Below are 20,445 nucleotides of genomic sequence, written 5' to 3'. Positions count from 1 at the left end.
TGACAACTTTTATAACTTAGATTCATAATTCATCATACTCGTCCGCTTTTGTTCTGGCTCTAAAGCTTTTACAGTACCTCCATAACCTTGGGAAGTACTTTCCCGAAAACAATTGTCTGAACTTTAATCAGTTTATTATAATCTCTTGCTCCGTGCCTTCCTTGGTCTTTCACCAGCGGGTGGCCTCTCTCTTAGGAGGGTAAGTGACAAAAACAGTCTTTTGTGGTTCGTCAATCATTCAGAATCTCAAATGATTCCTCTATTTCCTTTAGCCAGGCTCTTGCCTCGACTAGGTCAACCTGTTCCTTGGAACTCTGAGAGCTTAGAGACTTAAAGGTCCTGAAAGAATTTCCTATCGCATTGTTTCCTCAAGGTGGTGGTTGGGGATAATAGTCTAAGTTCTGTCTAGACAGGTCCATAAATTACCGTATAGGAGTACCGTCTCGGGTCTCCTTTCCTTACTCAACTTTCTGTTTCCTTAGTATGAAATGTTTCAACCTTCTCCCATAATCGGGGTTATCTTATACATTAAAAACCTTGTTTTCCACTCTATTATGTTATGGGTTCTTTCTTTCTTGATGGCAACCTCCCTGACTATCACATTCCGGGTTTGCCCTAAATCTTATTCCTCAAACTATGGCTCTCATCTAAGTTCTCATCTTTAAGCTCTTGAACATTTGGAACCCAAATTCTATAGGAATACCTCATTATTCCCTTATCATCTTTCTCGGTATTAATCTCATATCTATTTGTTGGCTCTCTGCCTTCATTCATCACTTTTTCTGGCACAATATGTTCTTTTCCGATAATTCGGTCTGTATTGCAATCTCAAACAGCTTTTCGGTACCGGCTCCGGTTACCTTCACTACTATTTCCATTTTCTCAAAATCTCTTATCAACTCTCCCAAAGACATTATCATCTTGAGTCTCTCCTTTTTACTAAGGGCATCAGCCACCACATTGGCTTTCCCCGAATGATAAAGAATCTCCCAATCATAATTCTTGATTAGCTCTAACCGCCTCCTCTGGCGTATGTTGAGCTCTTTCTACGTAAAAATGTACTAGAGCTCCTAGGGTTTATGAATCTCACACTTCTCTCCATACAAGTAGTGCCTCAAATCTTTAGGGAAAAACTATTGCCATGAGCCCAAGCTCATGGGTGGGGATATCGAATTTCATATTACCTTAATTGTCTTGACATGTACGCGATTACCTTACCGTGCTGCATAAGCACGCACCCTAAGCCCTTGTGCGAAGCGTCACTACACTTCACAGAATCTCCTTTTCCATCTGGCAACGCCAGCATAGGGGCCGTCACCAACCTTTGCTTCAGTTCTTGAAAGCTGTTCTCACATTTCTCTGTCCATTCGAACTTCTCAGTCTTACGAGTAAGCCGCGTTAAAGGGGGCTACTATCTTTACAAACTTGAACGAACCTCCGGTAGTGACCGACCAATCCTACCTCTGGTAGTCGACCTAACCATGGTCATCAATTCATCAGTGGTCCTTTATTCATTCTTGTCAGGATCCTCCATGGGATCCTCCTCAGCAACTATCCCTTCTAGGACAACATCCTCAACATGAACATTATCTGATCCCGCGTTAGGACGCTCTATCGGATCCATAATCTGATCTCCAATAAGTAATAAACATCATCGTGTTGTTGCTCCTCAACCTCAGGGTTCGGAGTCCCGCTACCATATACGATAACGAACTACGCTTCTATCATGATATTTATAAGGGTTCCCATAAGGGTTTTAACTGTCAGTACTACGTTAGGTAGCCCGACTAGGAACTTGGCAAGAGTTCTTATTATCTTAGTGAACTTATTATCTTAACGTCACATCATCTCTGAGGTTTATAACGCTTAGCTCTGATCCCACTTCTGTAACACCCCCAAATCCGGGGTCGGGGATCCGGGTTGTCACGAGTTCCATTTCCCTTAATAACACCCAATCTTAATAATTACTCAACTACTCTGTACGGTGACCCCACAATAAACACACACACCACACGTTATAGTCTCAGAGATGAACATCCAAAAATAACCACAAGTCATTTTATTTCACAATTATCTGCCAATACACCTTAAAAGGTTTTCTGAATAAATTTACATTTTCTTTGCCATTATTACAATTCATAAATATACATAAATCTGGTACATCAAAAGTTGAAGCCTAGTCTATTGGTAGTTCCCTACCTTAGCTACAGTGACTTCAATGCCTATAGGAAGCTGCGGAACGCTTCCTATCCGCTCGCGAATTGGGAGCTTGGTCCTGTTCATCTTGTCTATCTGATGTTGTGTGATGAAAGAAGAAAGCAAGGGTGAGCAGCAAGCCCACCAAAATAATATGTATAATGATTAACAATATATGAGCCTTCTCATAGTACTCATGAAAGTCTTGGTCAAAAGAAATGAACCAAGTTTGATATTTTAATGCGATGAAGTCGCAAAATATTTAGTATATATACATATATACTTTTCAAAATCTTGGAAGTCCTCTTCCATGCATAATATACACAAAGTTCCAGTTTATAACTGTATAAAAATATCGTTGCAAGGTGATCTAATATATCTAACCTTGTCTCAACGTTTTTCTGAAAATCTTTGTCATACATAAGATAATCATTAATTAGATATAAGTTTAAAAGATGAAGTTACAAGATACCCCAATATACTTATATCTTTCCCAAATACTACTTGAACTACCACCGTTCAAGTTATAATCAGTTTCAAAAGTTCATCACATAGATGAGACTACAAGACAAGATTTGAATAGATTCAATCTTTGAATATCATTATAAATAATGAAGTTACGAGATACTTCATTAAGTCCCGACATATATATACACCTATATATATATATACATTTCCTGAAAACCTCTGTCATGTAAAGTATGAACAGAATTGCAATATCCAATAAATTTGGAAAGGAAAGAATTTTGGCATAAACCTGATATATTGTTGATCAGGCAAAGATACCGATAAATAACCTTTTCTACTAGTAGATGGACGAATTCCCCACTGGTCATCACCCTGGTCTCAATAGGACCTTATGCTGGACTACCGCTCAGCCACTTATGCATTTGATGGACTCCCACTGAGCCACTTACACTATCATGGACGCCCACTGAGCCCATGTTGCTTATGCCGACTCAATAGATGGACTTACTTCCCGAACGTTGGGTAAGTAATCAATTCATTTATCAAAACTACAACCTTGTTGCGAATATAAAATACACCACAGAGCCGGATCCCTCAGGTTTTGAGCGAGTATTTAAATCCCTTTAGAAAGGAAGATCTTAAATATAAAAAAAATGAGTTTTGGGATCCGCTCTAACTTTTAAAAATCATTTTGAAGACTCGAAAATATTTTTAAGAATGTTTGGAGTAATGCTGATTTATGAAATAAATCAGTCCCAATATGAAAGAAATATCGGAATATTATTATTTAAATAATATTCCCATAAAGAATAATGGAGGTAGAAGTTGGAAAACTTATACTCGAATGAATAGCAAATAATCAAAGATATACTTATACGAAAGTAATATCTTTATTTGAATAATCAAAAATAAGTTTGATTATCGACACCTTATTCTTTAATACAATAAAGAATATTATTAAGTAATAAGCGGAGTCATAATACCTCGAATGAATACTATAAATAATATTCATAAAATAAAGGAGTCATACATCCTCAAATGAATATCCAAGTAATATTCAATAATAATATAAACTTAGTCATAAGCCCTCATATGAGTATTCAAATAATATTCAATTAATAAAATAAACTGAGTCATAAGCCCTCGAATGAATACTCAAATTAGTATTCAATTAAGTAAAATAAAGGTATCGAATAAATCTTATTCGATCAATAGTTTTAAAAACTATATCCATATATATATATAAATATATATATAATATACTCGGGAACATCGACTCCCGGTTTAGAAATATGTTCACCTTTTATCCCCTATACTAAGGGTATACGCAACTACTTGCTTATTTCTAGCATAGGTATTATGCAACTATAAGCATTGAAATCAACAGATAGATAACCAGATTACGAAACAGACATGCATATATACCATATCAGCATGCTCCAATATATCGCAAAATTTGCTAATAACAATCATGCACTATCACAAGATAATGCATATACACATATACATCACCACAACAGTATAACGGGTAGAAAACTTGCATGAGCGACTTGGGGTGATAAAAGGCTCGGGACGAGTCTGGTAACCTATAAACAACAAGTAAGTTGGAATTAAACCAAAGTCACTTGTAAATCTATACTTTAACTAACTTAGACTCTAACGCTTATTTTGCGCTTACTGATTCACTTAAGTCACTCGAGTACCCTCGGCTCCACCATTTTTAATAATTCAACCTTTACGAGTTTTAAGGCGATTCCTTCGCGAGTGTCTTACCAAATGCCTAACACACTTACCATAAATGTTTCATACCTTAATTAACCCTTTTTGGTCTTTAACCTATGTTTCAAAGTAAGGCGAGGGGAAAAGTTTCGTTCGCGAAATGCCGTTACTTGAAACGGTCGTTTCTCCTAAACCGTGCATCGGAATCGAACGAACTACATATCAAAACGAAACTCGTAACACGAACTATCTAAACATGGCAATGGTCAAAATCTAGCAGGTGGTTCTCGGGTCCTAATGTTATGCACAAAAACAGTCTAAAGAAAATCGGACGTTACGACGGCTATGTTTACGCGATTTCCCAATTTAAAACCATTCAAAACCAACCCAATTCAACCTCAATCCAACATACAACCAACATCCATCCTTATCACATCATAAAAACCCCAACCAATTCAATTTTAACATTCATACTTATGCCTAAGCTTGAATTTAACTATACTACATTCTCTTAACCAAAACAACAAGATTTACCATTCCATTTCAATACCATTTCAATCCCAAACTCTAAATCACAAACATTAAGCTACAATATCACCCTAATAATCAAAATCATCTTATAATACATAGGAATCTAGGGTTTGGAGATGATATACCTTCCTCGAAGTGGTGGGAGGAGCTAGGAAGCCTTAAGAAGCCTTGAGAAGTCTTAGGAATGCTTGGATCTTCAAGGAAATCAAGAAAAATTTCAAGTTAAAAACTTGAAAACACTATTCATTGTCTTCTTCATTGATTAAATGAAGAAGATTGAGAAGGAATTGATGGCTTAAACTCATGATATAGCCCTAACTAAGCATAAGGATGATTAGGGAATTAACTCACCAATTTAGGAAGCTTGGATCTTTGATTTTGAAATTCCTTGCCTTTAAAATGTCAAAAAGCCGAGAGCATGAAGAACAATGCCTTGGTTTATTTTTTTTTGATTTTGATGAAAGTGATTTGCTTGGCTTGGTTGATTGGTTTTGTGTTTGATTTAGTTAATTACCTTGTTGCCCTTGATTTTGTGTGGTTAAAAAGCCACCACATCTCCTTCCTTCCCATGTCATGCCCATGTCATGTGGTGATGTCATCTTTCCCTCCTTGTCCTCTTCTCATTGGTTGGGTGACATCACTCTCTCTAATCCCTTTGATTAACTTCCTAATTGTTTGCCTAATGACCGCTGATCTGTTATACGGTTCGCTTAACTTTCGTTCTCGTTTATCGTTTGAAGGATCATACCCGGGATCTTATTCCTTAGGTTCCCTTAACCTTTCTCAATACATTATATTCCTTTTTATGATCCTCTATTATAATCCTTTAATTTAAATCCTTTTTATCCTGCTACCTTATACTCAATTATTTCCGTATCTAGTGGATTTCCGGGAAAAACCAAAGTGTTCGGATTTGGATTCTGACGATCTTTACATACACTTATATCCCATATACAGTACTAATAAAATCTCAGAATATCCATATCAGAACCCCTACATAGTGTGGCATTAAAAGTTTTCTCATTCAGCTAAAACACTATTCACAAGGGTTACAAAAATTTCCAAAAATTGGGGTTATTACAAAATCCTTAATGGTTAATTTATTAAAAATGGTGGAGTCGAGGGTACTCGAGCGACTTAAGTAAATCGTTAAGCGCGAAAGCGAACGTTAGGAATCTAAATGGTTAAAGTCTAGTTTCTTAAGCGACCAGGGTCTAATTCCGACTTATGTTGTTATTCATAGGTTATCGGACCCACTCTAAGCTTAAGTCTATCCGGGAGCACTCAGGCAAGTTTTCTACCCGTATAACTGTTGTTGTGATGTATATGTGTATATGCATGATCTTGCGATAAATGCATATTTGTTATTAGAAAATTCTTGCGATATATTGTAGCATGTGATATGGTATATATGCATGCATGTTTCATATTCTTGAATTATATATCTGTTGGTTAAAATGCTCATAGTTGCATAATACCTATGCTAGAGATAAGCGGTATTTGAGTTACCCTTAGTAGGGGATAAAAAGGTGAAAACATTTTCTAAAACCGGGAGTCGAGGATCCCGAGTAGATTTTATATATATATATATATATTTATATATATATGGTTATAGTTTTCAAAACTATTAATCGAATAAGGTTTATTCGATAACTTTATATTATAATGAATATTATTTCGAATATTCATTCGAGGGCTTATGACTCAGCTTATTTTATTAATTGAATATTATTTTGAATATTCATTCGAGGGCTTATGACTCCGATTTATTTACTAATTAATATTCTTTATTTTATTACAGAATAATGTGTCGGTAATCAAACTTACTTTTGATTATTCAAATAAAGATATTACTTTCGTATAAGTATATCTTTGGTTATTTAATAGTCATTTCAAGTATAAGTTTTACAACATCTACTTCAATTATTTTTATAAAGATTATCCTTTATGGGAATATTATTTAATTAATAATATTCAGATATTTTCTAAGATATTGGACTGATTTATTTTATTAAATCAGCATCACTCCGAACATTCTTAAAAATGTTTTGCGAGTCTTCAAAATGATTTTTAAAAGTTAGAGCGGATCCCAAAACTCATTTTTATATTTAAGATCCTCCTTTCGAAGGGGATTTAAATACTCGCTCAAAACCTGAGGGATCCGGCTCTGTGGTGTGTTTTAAATTCGCAACAAGGTTGCTGTCTTGATAAAAGAATTTTGATTACTTACCCAACACTCGGGAAGTAAAAATCTTGGAACAAGTTAATCCATTAACAGGCATCGCCTGGGAAATATCGGTGAGTTTTCCTTTCCAACTAGATACGACTTCTTGGTGGAGCCGTATCAACAAGTTTCTACTTGGGGAAAGTGGGGACGAGCTTTACGTTTCAGAGTCATGGATTTCATCTGAACTAGGAGTGGCGTAAGTGGTCGAGTGGCGCCGGCCCAGCCTAATTATATTGGCCCAAATGGCCTGGAAGTTCCGCTAAGGTGGTCCATTCCTTAGGAGTTCAGTGTTCGGTTGACAAGTAAATCCGACAGGTTCTCCTCTACATGTAGAAAATGGTGGGGTTGCACTACTACGACTGATCATCGTAAGTGGTCTTCCTGGCGCGGCAAACTCCCGTAATGAGTTCATCATCCAATTGGATATTTCTGCAACACTACCCAGAGCACTTCGATAGAAAGGCTACAGTTGGGCGATTGTTGAGTGTTGGCAGGGTCAAGTTTTCAAAATGATGTTTACATCAAATGAAGTATCTCAAAACTTCATTTTATTTTGATGATATTTTAAAGATTGAATCTATTCAAGTATTATCTTGTAGTCTCATCTATGTGATGAACTTTTGAACTAATTATAACTTGAACGGTGGTAGTTCAAGTAGTATTCGGAAAAGATATAAGTATATTGGAGTATCTTGTAACTTCATCTTTTAAACTTATATCTAGTAAATGATTATCTTGTGCATGTCAAAGATTTTTAGAAAAACGTTGAGACAAGGCTAGATATATGAGATCACCTTGAAACGATATTTTTATACAGTTATAAACTGGAACTCTGTGTATATTATACATGTTAGAGGATTTCAAAGATTGTGAAAAGTATATATGTATATATATACTGAATATTTTATGACTTGGTCGCGTTAAGATATCAGCTTGGTTCATTTCTTCTTGACCAAGACTTTCATGAGTACTATGAGAATGCTCATATATTGTTAATTATTATACATATTATTTCGGTGGGCTTGTTGCTCACCCTTGCTTTCTTCTTTCATCACACAACATCAGATAGACAAGATGAACAGGACCAAGCTCCCAATTCACGAGCGGATAGGAAACGTTCCGCAGTTTTCTATAGGCGTTGATGTCGCTGTAGCTGAGGTAGGAACTACCAATAGGCTAGGCTTTCAACTTTTGATGTACCAGATTTATGTATATTTATGAATTGTAATAATGGCAAAGAAATGTAAATTTATTCAGATACCCTTTAAAGGTGTATTGGCATTTAATTGTGGAATAAAACGACTTGTGATTATTTTTGGATATTCATCTCTGAGACTATAACTTGTGGTGTGTGTGTTTATGGTGGGGTCACAGTACAGAGTAGTTGATTATTTATTAAGATTGGGTGTTATTAAGGGAAATGGAACTCGTGACAACCCGGATCCCCGACCCCGGATATGGGGGTGTTACAGAAATGGTATCAGAGCGAAGCGTTATAAACCTCAGAGATGATGTGACGTAAAGATAATAAGTTCACTAAGATAATAAGAACTCTTGCCAAGTTCATAGTCGGGCTACCTAACGTAGTACTGACAGTTAAAACCCTTATGGGAACCCTTATAAATATCGTGATAGAAGCGTAGTTCGTTATCGTATATGGTAGCGGGACTCCGAACCCTAAGGTTGAGGAGCAACAACGCGATGATGTTTTATTACTTATTGGAGATCAGATTATGGATCCGATAGAGCGTCCTAACGCGGGATCGGATGATGTTCATATTGAGGATGTAGCGGTTGAGGATGTTGTCCTAGAAGGGACAATTGCTGAGGAGGATCCCATGGAGGATCCTGACAAGAATGAATAAAGGACCACTGATGAATTGATGACCATGGTTAGGTCGACTACCAGAGGTAGGATTGGTCGATCACTACCGGAGGTTCGTTCAAGTTTGTAAAGATAGTAGCCCCCTTTAACGTGGCTTACTCGTAAGACTGAGAAGTTTGAATGGACAGAGAAATGCGAGAACAGCTTTCAAGAACTGAAGCAAAGGTTGGTGACGACCCCTATGCTGGCGTTGCCGGATGGAAAAGGAGATTTTGTGAAGTATAGTGACGCTTCGCACAAGGGCTTAGGGTGCGTGCTTATGCAGCACGGTAAGGTAATCGCGTACGCGTCAAGATAATTAAGGGAATATAAAATTCGATATCCCCGCCCATGAGCTTAGGCTCGTGGCAATAGTTTTACCCTAAAGATTGGAGGCACTACTTGTATGGAGAGAAGTGCGGGATTTACACAAACCATAGGAGCTCTAGTACATTTTTACGTAGAAAGAGCTCAACATACGCCAGAGGAGGCGGTTAGAGCTAATCAAGAATTATGATTGGGAGATTCTTTATCATTCGGGGAAAGCCAATATGGTGGCTGATGCCCTTAGTAAAAAGGAGAGACTCAAGATGATAATGTCGTTTGGAGAGTTTATAAGAGATTTTGAAAAAAATGGAAATAGAAGTGAAGGTAACCGGAGCCGGTACCGAAAAACTGTTTGAGATTGCAATACAGCCCGAATTATTGGAGAAGATGATATTGCGCCAAGAAAAAAAAAGTGATGAATAGAGGCAGAGAACCAATGCCCGGAGAAGAGATTAATACCTAAAAAGATGATGAGGGAATAATGAGATATTCCTACAGAATTTGGGTTCCAAATGTTCAAGAGCTTAAAGATGAGATCTTAGATGAAAGCTAGTTTGAGGAATAAGATTTAGAGCAAAACCTGAACGTGATAGTCAGGGAGGTCGCCATCAAGATAGAATGAACCCATAACATAATGAAGTGGAAAATGAGGATTTAAAATGTATAAGATAACCCCAAGTATGGGAGAAGGATGAAACATTTCATACTAAAAAAACAGAAAGTCGAGTAAGGAAAGGAGACCCGAGACGGCACTCCTATACGATAATTTATGGACCTTTCTAGACAGAACTTAGACTATTATCCCCAACCACCACCCTAAGGAAACAATGCGGTGAGAAATTCTTTCAGGACCTTTAAGTTGCTAAGCTCTCAGAGTTCCGAGGAACAAGCTGACCCAGTCGAGGCAAGAGCCTGGATAAAGGAAATAGAGGAATCATTTGAGATTCTAAATGATTGACGAATCACAAAAGACTGTTTTTGTCACTTACCCTCCTAAGAGAGAGACCACCCGCTGGTGAAAGGCCAAGGAAGGCACGAAGCAAGAGATTATAATAAACTGATTTAAGTTCAGTCTATTGTTTTCGGAAAAGTAATTCCCAAGGTTATGGAGATAGTGTAAAAGCTTTAGAGTCAGAACAAAGGCAGACGAGTATGATGAATTATGAATCTAAGTTGTAAAAGTTATCAAGATTCGTTCTGAGGACACGAATCCAGAATGATGGGATGTTTGAAATCAATGCTCTGTTGTGTTGGTTCATGAAATAATGATAAGAGAAAGGAAAATAAAAAGAAACTGAAGTGGAAAGGAATATAAAGGCAATAGAGTTTGAGGAATGATAAGGGAGTTGGGTATGAGGAAACCCTAAAGACTCGTAGCAATAGAAATAGAAAAGTATGTAATCGTCAGGATGAGGGTGATTCACCATGAGTTAAAGTTGATGATTGAAGGAATAAGAGATACATATATTTTATCCCCTGTAAGTTGGGAGGATTCGAGGAAACCTTGAAATAGTTCGAAGGATAAATAATGAGACGCGGATAGATTGAGGAGACAAGGAAGTAAGAAATTAGGAAAATTGGATGAAGGAAGTGACCTTCAAGAATGTGAAGTGTAAGACCGGTGGCTCGATACCCAGAAAGGGAGACGCCAGGTATGAAAGATATCCCAACATTGAGGTGACTGTTGAGATAAACAACAAAAGTAAATAAGGAATTATTAAGAAGAAGTTCGCGTTGAACACGACCAATATCTTCCAGAACATCCTTGTTATCGTTACCAGATTAGGCAAGAAAAGCGGATAACCGTTGTTATCTTTTGGAGGCCATATTGATTGACCTCATTTTGAATACAGATGTTATTGTGAAATTAGGCGTATACTATCGAGGTGGAAATGATTGAATAAGACACCCTTATCAGGGTTATATGACTTGATTTATCCATGGAATGATGCAGGTACCTTTTAAAGGTGGAATTAAGGATAAAACATCGGTAACTTAAAATGAATCCTGGGGGAATGCATAAAGGTTGGCATTTCACCCTTAATAGGGACAGTATGAGTTTTGATAGTATAGAATGAAGGATTAAGGTAAGAACAACCTTTAAGGATCAGTGGAGAAATTTTTCAGAAGTATATAGATTATGATTCTGGTATTAATAAATGGTATCTTGATACGCCCTGTGCCTAGGGTGTACCTGATGAAGGATTTAAGGATAACCTTAGAAGTTTTACAAGGAGAAAGGTAATATTCAAAGTTCTCAAGAACAGAAATTTTGATGAAGGAAATATGGCGTAATTATAATAATGCCAAGTGGGGCACGTGTTAAACCACGAGAAAGTATGGATCGAACCAGTAAAGGTCGAAATGAGTCAGGGCAATTAGGACCTATGATAAAAGATGTTCTAAGTACGATCGAGAGTCAGTCGCGACAGTGATTAACCTCTAAAGACTGAGGTAATAACTTGTGGAAAAATGGTGATTTTTTTTTACTCATCAGATTTTAAGGAAAACATCTTCACATAAGCTGTGATTGAAATGGGGTAGAAAATTAGTGAAAGTGGTTAAGATGACATTGATTGTAAGGAAATATTACTATCAGGAAAGGCCAAAGAGGTGGCCGACACTTTAAATGTAAGAGGACAATTACATGCGCTCATGCCAGAGGAATACAGTAATAATGGTCGAAGCTGTAAAGGTTGTATTATGGTTTGAAAGATTGACATTCCTTCTGATGACTATGCAATACCCAACCATAATAGTAGTTGGTAAAGGTTTAATTCGTGTAATCGCCATGAGCAGGCTATCTATCTTAGAAGGAACTACCCTGAGGATAATCCAGGACCATGTTTCAAAAAGGACTAAACGAACCTTCGAGTTAAGTCTTCTATTGAAGGTATATGATTAAGAATGGTATTAACCTGCTATCGTTGCTTTGATTGAAACTCTTCTGCAATTTTATTTGCTTCATGTCATGAAAGTACGTCAGAATTTGGAGTGTTCTTCATGAATTATGAATGATGATTATGTTAACTCCTTAGAAGAATTTGATACGACATGTATGGACTCCGTATGGTTAGCTATTAAGATTTCATAGAAAATAAATAACTACAGTAGGTCAGCGATGGACCACAGTAATGCAGCAATGATTCTGCGAGTAAAGAGTCGATTACAACCGTGAGAGTTGTATTGGAATGGATGTTGAGATTAAGTACCACTAATTGGGTTGTGGTGATGTATAAGTTATCATTGATAAACTAATTAAGTAGATTATCTACCTATTGAACACTTATTCCTTCTTATCAATAGAGAGTCGTATTATTATATGAGGAAGGTTGCGGTGCAAGCATATAATTCTAGTAACGATGATGTATAAAATGAGATTCCAGATTCGATTTTTGATGTCGAGGGAGTTTCAAAGGTGATTGAGTATAAGCTCGAGGAAGAGCATGGGTCCATAGAATGATGGACGGAATAGCAAAAATATTTAAGCATGCAAAATGCGATGCGATAATACTTGATGTTGATATATATACACATATGTTTTGTTCTCCTATGACAAACCTCTATAGTTCAGAGGTAGACTCCAAGCCAGATATTTTGTGGCAGTATATTTTTTTTCATATATACAATTCTCTTCAATTCGTTCTTTTCTTTTCATTTTATATAAGCTGAGAAGAACAACCCTTCTAGAAGGGGAGGTATTGCCGAATGACTATCTATCTGTGTGATAGAAGCCTAGTAGGATACCACATGTTGTTTAATTGCTTGTCAAGTACTAAAGGCTGGCCACCTTCTGTACTAACTATGCAATAGAACAAGTGTTCATGATCATAGTGATCTCTCAATAAATTCTTTTACTTCTATATGAAGGACCAAGCTTTCGAAGATGGAGGAAGCTGGAGAGGAAGTGGTACCAAGTATGGTGGTATTCCGATTCTAACGCATTCGTGATACTAAGGTTGACGTGGTTATTAAGAGGTTATAAAACTCTAGCGAGTAAAGGTATATCAAGAATAGTATTCTGTACGGAAGGTAGTAGCGATTACGAACTGGAAAAGAATGGGTATTGAGAAGAAAAAGCTATAATGCTAGAAGCTATGATGAGAGTCTGTGCAATAGATTTGAAAGAATTTAGAATGATCACTTAACGCGAATTGAGTTTTCTTACGACAATAGATCATATGTCATTATCGAGATGTCGCCTTATGAGATCCTTGAGGGAAGACGATGTCGATCTCCCTTATGTTAGGATGAAGTTGCAGAGCGCAAGATGCTCGGACCAGCAGTGGTCCAAAGGACCAAGGATATAATAGATCTAATCAGAAGACGGCTGGTAATAGCCCAAGATGGACATAAGAAGTATATTGATTTGACACGAAAGGACAAAGAATAAGAAGTAGGGGACCTAGTGTTGTTATAGGTATTCCCTTGGAAAGGATAGATGAGGTTCGGAAAGAAAGGAAAGCTAAGCCCACGAATTGTTGGACCCTTGGATATATTAAGACGTATTGGGAAGTTAGCATATGAGCTAGCCCTACCCCTGAACATGTAGCAAGTTCATAACGTGTTCCACGTATCAATGTTAAGGAAGTGTAATCCGGATGCCAGATAATAGGGGCATATGAGCGCATAGACATGCAACCAGACGTAACCTATATGGAGCAACCAGGAAGGGTTATAAATCGAAAAGGAACGAGTGCTTAGAAGAAGGGTTATCATGCTAGTCAGAGTTTGCGGCACAACCACAATGTGGGAAAATTGACTTGAGAGTTAGAATGTGCAATGCTAAGAAAGTATCCCCATTCATTTTCTATCTGATTCCGGGACGGAATCCTTTTAAGGAGGGGAGACTGTAATAACCCCAATTTTTGGAATTTTTGAAACCTTGATGAATAGTAACTTTTGCTGACTATGCTGATTAAGAAAAATTATCAGACCACGCTATATAGGAGTACTGTTATGGAAATTCTAAGATCGTATTAGTATTCCATAAAGTAAATGAATGTATGTAAAGGTCGTCAGAATTCGAATTCGAACACTTTGATTTTTCCCGAAAATTCACCAGATACCGACAGAATTGAGTATAAGGTAACATTATTGAAAGGATTTTAATTTAAGGATTATAAATGAGGATCATTAAAGGATTATAAAATATTAGGAAAGATTTAGGGAAGCTCAAATAATGAGATCCCGGATATGATCCCTCAAACGGGTATCGAGAACGAAAGTTAAGTGAACCGTAAAACAAATACGCAACCAAGAGATAAGCTTGTACAAGAATCCAAGGTATTATGACATCATCAAACCACAAGACAAAGACATGTGGCAAATAGTTGACACAAGCAAGATGACATAAGCATGACAAGGGGTTTTGTTTTGTTGGTTGATTTTGAGCCATGTAAAATTTACCATGGTAAAAAGCTAAAACATTTTCCAAGGCAAAAAGGAGAAGCAACCAAGCAAATATCATAAAACACAAAAATTAGAAGTTGACTTTTGCTTCCAAGAGCAAAAGCTCTCGGCCAAAACAAACCCAGCAACTTTAAACTGTCATATCTCCTTCAATACTCACTCAAATGTTGTGTTCTATAGCTTGTTGGAAAGGTATTGAGATGGCCTACAACTCTTGTTCACAAGTCTCGTCCAAATTAGCATGTTAAGACCCTCATATTTACAGTTCTTTCAATCGGACTTTTAGAAACTTCAAATCCTAACTTTGTGTTCTTGATTTCTTTGGAAAGATCAAGCTTGTAGGAGGCTCCCTAAGGTTTCCTAGCACCTTAACACCTCCCAAGGAAGGTATAAACTTCAAACTCTAGCCTTTACTTTGATTATTAGTGAGTTTGAAGGTTGAGTTTCTAAATGAGAAGCATGATCTTTGATTATTAGTAGTTTGATTTGAATTTGGAGTGATTTGGTGAATGAATCTTGTTATAGTTAATAGAACTTGATTGTGGTTGGTTGAGGTGAAGAATATGAAGAATAAGGACTGGTATAGTATTATTTAGTTGATGTTTTGATGTGTTAATGATTGTGGGTTGTTTGGTGAGTTTTGGTGTAGTGAGAAACTTGGAAAACTCGTAAACATAGCCGTCGTAATGCCCGTTTTCCTTAGATTGTTGTACATGAACCTCGGACCAGATAACTCACTGACCAATCTGTAACTTTGCCATGATTAGATAGTTCATGTTACGAGCTTCGTTTTGATATATAGTTCGTTTGATTCCGATGTACGGTTTAGGAGAAACGACCGTTTTAAGTAACTGTGTTTCGCGACCAAACCATTACCCCTCGCCTTACTTTGAAACCTTGGTTAAGGACCTTAAAGGACTAATTGGAGTACGAATAATTTATGTAAAGTGTATTATGCAGTTGGTAAGGCACTCGTGAAAGAATCGCCTTAAAATCCTTAATGGTTAATTTATTAAAAATGATGGAGCCGAGGGTACTCGAGCGACTTAAGTAAATCGTTAAGCGCGAAAGCGAACGTTAGGAATCTAAATGGTTAAAGTCTAGTTTCTTAAGCGACCAGGGTCTAATTCCGACTTATGTTGTTATTCATAGGTTATCGGACCCACTCTAAGCTTAAGTCTATTCGGGAGCACTCAGGCAAGTTTTCTACCTGTATAACTGTTGTTGTGATGTATATGTGTATATGCATGATCTTGCGATAAATGCATATTTGTTATTAGCAAATTCTTGCGATATATTGTAGCATGTGATATGGTATATATGCATGCCTGTTTCATATTCTTGAATTATATATCTGTTGGTTAAAATGCTTATAATTGCATAATACCTATGCTAGAGATAAGCGGTATTTGAGTTACCCTTAGTAGGGGATAAAAAGGTGAAAACATTTTCTAAAACCGGGAGTCGAGGATCCCGAGTAGATTCTATATATATATATATATATATATTTATATATATATGGTTATAGTTTTCAAAACTATTAATCGAATAAGGTTTATTCGATAACTTTATATTATAATGAATATTATTTCGAATATTCATTCGAGGGCTTATGACTCAGCTTATTTTATTAATTGAATATTATTTTGAATATTCATTCGAGGGCTTATGACTCCGATTTATTTACTAATTAATATTCTTTATTTTATTAAAGAATAATGTGTCGGTAATCAAACTTACTTTTGATTATTCAAATAAAGATATTACTTTCGTATAAGTATATCTTTGGTTATTTAATAGTCATTTCAAGTATAAGTTTTACAGCATCTACTTCAATTATTTTTATAAAGATTATCCTTTATGGGAATATTATTTAATTAATAATATTCAGATATTTTCTAAGATATTGGATTGATTTATTTTATTAAATCAGCATCACTCCGAACATTCTTAAAAATGTTTTGCGAGTCTTCAAAATGATTTTTAAAAGTTAGTGCGGATCCTAAAACTCATTTTTATATTTAAGATCCTCCTTTCGAAGGGGATTTAAATACTCGCTCAAAACCTGAGGGATCCGGCTCTGTGGTGTGTTTTAAATTCGCAACAAGGTTGCTGTCTTGATAAAAGAATTTTGATTATTTACCCAACACTCGGGAAGTAAAAATCTTGGAACAAGTTAATTTAACAGGCATCGCCTGGGAAATATCGGTGAGTTTTCCTTTCCAACTAGATACGACTTTTTGGTGGAGCCGTATCAACAAGTTTCTACTTGGGGAAAGTGGGGACGAGCTTTACGTTTCAGAGTCATGGATTTCATCTGAACTAGGAGTGGCGTAAGTGGTCGAGTGGCGCCGGCCCAGCCTAATTATATTGGCCCAAATGGCCTGGAAGTTCCGCTAAGGCGGTCCATTCCTTAGGAGTTCAGTGTTCGGTTGACAAGTAAATCCGACAGGTTCTCTACATGTAGAAAATGGTGGGGTTGCACTACTACGACTGATCATCGTAAGTGGTCTTCCTGGCGCGGCAAACTCCCGTAATGAGTTCATCATCCAATTGGATATTTCTGCAACACTACCCAGAGCACTTCGATAGAAAGGCTACGGTTGGGCGATTGTTGAGTGTTGGTAGGGTCAAGTTTTCAAAATGATGTTTGCATCAAATGAAGTATCTCATAACTTCATTTTATTTTGATGATTTTTAAAGATTGAATCTATTCAAGTATTATCTTGTAGTCTCATCTATGTGATGAACTTTTGAACTAATTATAACTTGAACGGTGGTAGTTCAAGTAGTATTCGGAAAAGATATAAGTATATTGGAGTATCTTGTAACTTCATCTTTTAAACTTATATCTAGTAAATGATTATCTTATGCATGTCAAAGATTTTTAGAAAAACGTTGAGACAAGGTTAGATATATGAGATCACCTTGAAACGATATTTTTATACAGTTATAAACTGGAACTCTGTGTATATTATACATGTCAGAGGATTTCAAAGATTGTGAAAAGTATATATGTATATATATACTGAATATTTTGCGACTTGGTCGCGTTAAGATATCAGCTTGGTTCATTTCTTCTTGACCAAGACTTTCATGAGTACTATGAGAATGCTCATATATTGTTAATTATTATACATATTATTTCGGTGGGCTTGTTGCTCACCCTTGCTTTCTTCTTTCATCACACAACATCAGATAGACAAGATGAACAGGACAAAGCTCCCAATTCGCGAGCGGATAGGAAACGTTCCGCAGTTTCCTATAGGCGTTGATGTCGCTGTAGCTGAGGTAGGAACTATCAATAGGCTAGGCTTTCAACTTTTGATGTACCAGATTTATGTATATTTATGAATTGTAATAATGACAAAGAAATGTAAATTTATTCAGATACCCTTTTAAGGTGTATTGGCATTTAATTGTGGAATAAAATGACTTGTGATTATTTTTGGATATTCATCTCTGAGACTATAACTTGTGGTGTGTGTGTTCATGGTGGGGTCATAGTACAGAGTAGTTGATTATTTATTAAGATTGGGTGTTATTAAGGGAAATGGAACTCGTGACAACCCGGATCCCCGAACCCGGATTTGGGGGTGTTACAAACATAATTTATTAATTTCTGCGAATGCACCATTGCAAACATACCTCAATCACCATAAATAAATAAATTAGTCATCAATTATGTAACAACATAAATATATCGTCAACAATTACAGAAAAACAGTTTCAGTTAGTTTTATCTAGAATATGTCCGTGCATTTCACGGGTTACAGAGTTAGTTATATGTAAAATAAAAACATTTTAGAAATATTTTGAAATTCAATATTAATTACCTATCAATTTATATTAATGGGTAAATTTTTTTCTGCTTAATTAGGATGATTACATTTTTGTACTTTTCTTATATAATAATCCATTCGAATAATGATATTATTTTCATTAACTTTATTGAATATTATTCTGATAAAAAGAGCATTATGGATTCCTTACTTTTTTTTTTGTCAAAATATAATGATAGAGCTTCTTCATTTTTTACCGTAGCGCGAAGACGGCCTACATCAGATCTTTTTTTTCTTGGTTGAAATCAACGATGACAGTCTTAAATTATGTAGCAATTTTACCGATTGATATTTTTTTCCCGAATATATAAGGTCAATAGTATTTTCGTTGGTGTTTTACTGTAATATTGCAATAAAATATTGGAAAAACTCTATGTATTTTAAAATCCAATAATTTTAAGTGAAGTATTGCAAGGAGCTGGCATAACAGGTGGAACATAATTACTTTTTTTAGTGCTACATCTGGCGCAGAATATACGACCATGTACATACACCCATAGGCATAATCGATTCGAATTAAGAACTGCGTTGAGCGTTATCATGTCAATGACAACTTGTCGAGCATTATCGGGCTGATGGCCAAAAAGATACTTCTTTTTTAGAAGATATAATAAGAATATCATTTTTTTAAATTTATGATAAAAAATAACCTTCTAATACATATTTTAGATAGGGGTGAGTATCGGTCGGTTTGTGCAGTTTGAAGGGTTCAAACCGAACCAAACCGAAATTAGCGGTTTCCCTTAAATCTAATCTGAAACCAAACCGTTACATGAAAAAACCAAACCAAATCAATCCGTTTAAAACGGTTCGGTTCGGTTTGGTTTCGGTTTAAACGGTTTTTCCTATAAAACAAAGTTAGAAACTAAATTAAACTTGAATTTGTAAATAAGAATTAAAATTTTGTACCATATTATAGAATTATATTTTCTATTATAATCATATTCAAAAATAATATATAAAAATAATGAATTTGAAAAATAAAAAAAGGCAAGAAGACGAAAAACATGCGACAAGTTCTTATGCTTTTATTGAATAAAAATAAAAATAGTGAAAATATAACACATACATGAATATTTATATCTTAAAATAAAATATATTATGATTAGTTATTTTATATGTTTTAGTTTACACATATGTTGTACATAATAATTTTATTATTAATTGCAATTTACTAATATATTTAAATATTCTGTTCGGTTCAGTTATATCGGTCGGTTTGGAGGTATAAACCGAAAAAATTTCGGTTTTTAAAATGTTAATCTGTAACCGAACCAAACCGTTAGTAAATCGTAAAATTCAATTTGGTCAGTTTGGATTTTGCGGTTTCAGTCGGTTTGGCTAATTTATGCTCAACCCTGATTTTAGAAATAGGTAAATCTATTACGCATCTGAAAAATGGATATCACATAAAAAAATTAAAAAATAATAATAAAAAAAGAAGCACAACAAGTGATACGCATGTCACAAATGCGTATCACCAGAATGAAATGGGTGATACGCATTGTGTCAATGCATATCTCTCTTTTAATTTTTTTTAATTTTTTTTAACTTTTTTTATACAAATTACCCATTTTTAAAATGCGTATTAGTAATACTCAACTGAAAAATACTTATTAAACGGGTATTTTTGACCAAAATTTAAAAAAAAAATATTTTTGTCACAAACTCTATAAAAAGAGGTATTTTCGTCATTTTTTCGGATATTTTTCACTTAATCATACGCGTCGAGCAAATTAGGATACTAAAACAATTCTTTTTTTGCTAGTTAGTAAAACAATTTGTAGGTAACAAGAAAAACCATACTCTATATTAAAATATAATATAATTATTTGGTATCCATTTGTATTATAAAAAAT

The 20,445-nt window shown here is 35.5% G+C and overlaps 1 long non-coding RNA gene across 2 annotated transcripts; it reads left to right on the top strand.

Moving 5' to 3' along the window:
• The first annotated feature begins 14,816 nt into the window (after positions 1-14,816).
• On the top strand, positions 14,817-18,151 carry LOC141664114 (uncharacterized). 2 transcript variants are annotated; one of them, XR_012551839.1, is made up of 3 exons: positions 14,817-14,936; positions 15,074-15,131; positions 17,943-18,151. It is a non-coding gene; the product is annotated as an uncharacterized LOC141664114 (long non-coding RNA). The 2 variants fall into 2 exon arrangements; XR_012551840.1 differs by lacking the exon at positions 17,943-18,151 and adding an exon at positions 15,897-16,001.
• The last annotated feature ends 2,294 nt before the right edge of the window (positions 18,152-20,445 follow it).

Source organism: Apium graveolens, chromosome 6, assembly GCF_009905375.1.
Source record: "Apium graveolens cultivar Ventura chromosome 6, ASM990537v1, whole genome shotgun sequence".
Taxonomy (NCBI): Eukaryota; Viridiplantae; Streptophyta; class Magnoliopsida; order Apiales; family Apiaceae; genus Apium; species Apium graveolens.
The sequence above is the reverse complement of the archived record's forward strand: the minus strand, read 5'-3'. Positions and strand labels throughout refer to the sequence as shown.